Genomic DNA, 4,141 nt, shown 5'->3' with positions numbered 1-4,141 from the left:
ATTCACTCCAAACCCTACACAAGGAGGTGAAATCTACATGAAAATTATTTTTGTGTTTTGTATTGTGATTGTATATACAACAAGTCAGCAGAAAATGATTTTTACAATAACAAAAACCATTAAGGAGTAAATGCATTGTGTGTCTATCAGCAGTACTAAACGTTCTGCCTAGCCACCAATACTAAACAGTTTAAGCGATAGAAAGACAAATGAAAAACTGAACATGATTTTAAAAAATTGACAAATATGTTTCAGGTGGAAATATTCTATAAATACATACAAAATATTGAAGGAAGGAAATAACATAAAAGTCATTAAACACAGATTGTAGCGAAAAGTGTAATGAACATGGTAAACATTGACATTCTGCGTATACACTGGAAATGAGTGCAGAAATTGAGTAACAGAATATGTATAACAGAAAACATCTGTTAAAAAAGATCTACTCACCAAGAAGTAGCAACAGAATACACACACCCAAAAAGGTTTAACTTATGCAAGCTTTCAGAGACAGTGGCTCTTTCATTCAGCATAAGAGTTGAAGGGAGCGAAGAGCAGTAAAGGAAAAGGACTAGAGAGGTTTAGTTAAAGGGGTACAGTTTGGAAAAGTCACCCAGAACCCCAGGTCAGGGAGACTTACCAGACAGGACGAGAAGGAAATTCGATATTTTGTGTGTTATACATGGATACCGTCTAGGCTGGCCCCTTTTCCTAAGCCTCTCCAGTCCTTTTCCTTCACCCCTCCTCTGTCCCCTTCAACTCTTCTGCTGAAAATAGGAGCCACTGGCTTCAAAAGCTTACATAAGTTAAACCTTTTTGTGGGTGTGTGTTCTCGTGCCATTGCTTGGCGAGTAATTTTTTTATCTATCCAATTACATTATATTGCCAAAAATTGATTAATTTCATTGTCATATAGAAAACATCTGTTGTACTTTCTTGTGTGAAAACCCAAAGATATGAAATTAAAACTCTTTGTCTATAAGGTTTTGGGGTGCTTCCTGTTTCAGCACCTGATCATGATAAGTTTCTCTTCTGAAGCATTCATTTTTATTTTTGTAGACATTTTATTATTTACTTAAAAGTGTCAAACAATAGAATGACAATTATTCCTGCAATTAAAGGAATTCTCACCTTGCTTCTTTCTCTACAATTGCTCTATTAAGGCATTCTTGCTCTGCTGCAAGAACAGAATCCTGTGTTGTTGCAACAATTTCAGCCAGTAAAATTCTCCTTTTTACTGCCTCATCCTTTAACTGAAAATAAGAAATTTCCTTTAATAACATGTTTCTGATAAATAAAAGGTCAACATTTTGTTAATGTGTGTTGAATTAAATAAACTGATAAAAAGCAGTGTGCTTCTGTCAGTTATACTATATAAAACCACAACCTCTTGCAAGTCACAGGTACCAGTTCCCCATACTAACAAAATACACTGGTCATGGTGGAAATTTACATGCAGCGGAATGGGGAAGGTGAAACATATGAGGTTAGTAGCCATCAGGTTACCCATTCCGGTATGATTTACTGCTTGCCCCATTTCTTTTGGTAGTACTGGTTCAAGAGGTGGGATCCAGCGCTGAGAGTGTATAACAGCAGATTGCATATAATTTCGTGAAGAGCATTTTGAATTTTGTTATGTGTGCAGCTAAAAGATCGTTAAATAGGCAAAATGAAGTGTTGCTTGAATGTATGTCCAGTATTGCACAAACAAAATATCTACTGTTATGAAAAAAAAAGAAAAAAAAAGCTACATGTTTCAAAGGGCGTGGCAAGTAATGCAAAAGTGCCCATTATACAGGTAAAATATTTGTTGACTGTGTTGCATTGTGACATAGCAGGTTGAAACTACTCCATCCTTGATGATTAATAATTTTTCTTCCTAGTAATTATGCTAATTATTATAGTGTTATATGTCTCCTATATATGTGACATGTACCTAAATACTTGAAAACTTAAATTAGACTTTCCTCCACTTACATGTATTACTTGGTAATTTACTTTCATTGAACTGAGTCCAACATATTAATTAGTTTTCACTTGAAGCATATTAATCAAAAAACTATTGTTAGTTGAATTCCTCACTATCATATGACTTCACCAACACCAAGCGAGCTAATATATGTTTGTACAAGTAACAAAACCATTCATTATAAAGACAGGGATCCTAACTTTACAGTAACTTTTTTTTTCATGAAACTAATTATCTTACAACATAATTAATATTGAATGTACCGTACTGTCCTATTTTCTATTGCTGACTTTGCCTTTGAACTTGTTAGATTCTGGACATAGGCCCTGTACTTTTGCCACTCTATTTTTTTTTCTGAATCAGATGGCAACCTCATTAATTAATTAAGCTACAAATTAAGACTGAATAATTTACATTTACATAAAATAATTTCCAGTATGAAGCCTGTACTTATAAGTAAGTCACTCCAACTGTGAATTCGTAAAGTGATTCCATAAGCATTTCTAATTCTTAGGTTACCACAGTTTTGCAATACTTATAATCCACCCTAATTAGCAAAATTATACCTAGCCATTTTTAGTGATCGTATAATTTCCAAAACAATTTGTTCATATGTTAGTTACTAAATACACACATCAAAAAAAGTTTTACATCATCTCAGTTCCAAGAGTTCTGGAACCTGTACAGAGAATTGGAATAGAGATCAACATAAACATCATTTCCACCCTTTTTATTGCTCATAAAAACCACACACTGCATGTATTACCCCCATACAGCAAGACCTTCAGCGGTAAAGGTCCAGATTACTGTACACACCGGTACCCCTAAGACCCAGTAGCACTTCCTCTTGGATTGATGCATGCCTGTATTCATCATGGCATACCATCAACAAGTTCATCAAGGCACTGTTGGTCCAGATTGTCCTACTCCTCAATGATGATTCGGTGTAGATCCCTCAAAGTTGGTTGGTGGGTCACGTCATCCATTAACAGGCTTTTTCAATCTATCCCAGGCATGAGATGTGCGCTGATATGAAACTTCCTGGCAGATTAAAACTGTGTGCCGGACCAAGACTTGAACTCAGGACCTTTGCCTTTCGTGGGCAAGTGCTCTACCAACTGAGCTACCCAAGCACGACTCATGCCCCGTCCTCACAGCTTTACTTCTGCCAGTACCTCGTCTCCTACCTTCCAAACTTTACAGAAGCTCTCCTGCGAAACTTGCAGAACTAGCACTCTGGAAACATCCCCCAGGCTGTGGCTAAGCCATGTCTCCACAATATCCTTTCTTTCAGAAGTGCTAGTTCTGCAAGTTTCGCAGGAGAGCTTCTGTAAAGTTTGGAAGGTAGGAGATGAGGTACTGTCAGAAGTAAAGCTGTGAGGACGGGGCGTGAGTCGTGCTTGGATAGCTCAGTTGGTAGAGCACTTGCCCACAAAAGGCAAAGGTCCCGAGTTCGAGTCTCGGTCCGGCACACAGTTTTAATCTGCCAGGAAGTTTCATATCCCAGGCATGTTCGATAGGGTTCATGTTTGAAGAACTTGCTGGCCACTCTGTGGAGTGATGTCATTATCCTGAAGGAAGTCATTCTCAAAATGTGCACAATGAAGAATTCCTCGCCAATGTGTTACCGGTATGGTCACACTATCAGTCGGAGTATGGCATTCACGTATCGTGCAGCCATTATAGCGCATTCCATGACCACCACCAGCATATGTAGGCCCCACATAATGCCACCCCAAAACATCAAGGAACCTCCACCTTGCTGCACTCACTGGACAGTGTGTTTAAGGCGTTCAGCCTGACCGGGTTGCCTCCAAACACGTCTCCAACGATTGTCTGGTTGAAGGCATACGTGACACTCATTGGTGAAGAGAACGTGTTGCCAGTCCTGAGTAGTCCATTTGACATGTTGTGGGGGCCATCTGTACCGCAATGCATGGTGTCGTGGTTGCAAAGATGGACCTCACCATGGATGTCGGGAGTGAAAATGTGCATCATGCAGCCTATTGCACACAATTTGAGCCATAACACGATGTCCTGTGGCTGGATAAAAAGTATTATTCAACACAGTGGCATTGCTGTCAGGGTTCGTCTGAGCCATAATCTGTAGGTAGCTGTCATCCACCATTAGTAGCCCTTGGGTGGCCTGAGTGAGGCAGGTCATTAACAGTT

At 38.9% G+C, this 4,141-nt stretch overlaps 1 non-coding gene across 1 annotated transcript; it reads left to right on the top strand.

Annotated features, from left to right (window-relative positions):
* Positions 1-3,366: 3,366 nt before the first annotated feature.
* Positions 3,367-3,441, top strand: Trnal-caa (transfer RNA leucine (anticodon CAA)). Its single transcript has one exon. It is a non-coding gene; the product is annotated as a tRNA-Leu (tRNA).
* Positions 3,442-4,141: the final 700 nt, after the last annotated feature.

This window comes from Schistocerca nitens, chromosome 2 (genome assembly GCF_023898315.1).
Source record: "Schistocerca nitens isolate TAMUIC-IGC-003100 chromosome 2, iqSchNite1.1, whole genome shotgun sequence".
In the NCBI taxonomy this organism is placed as follows: Eukaryota; Metazoa; Arthropoda; class Insecta; order Orthoptera; family Acrididae; genus Schistocerca; species Schistocerca nitens.
This window is presented reverse-complemented; position numbering and strand designations above follow the sequence as displayed.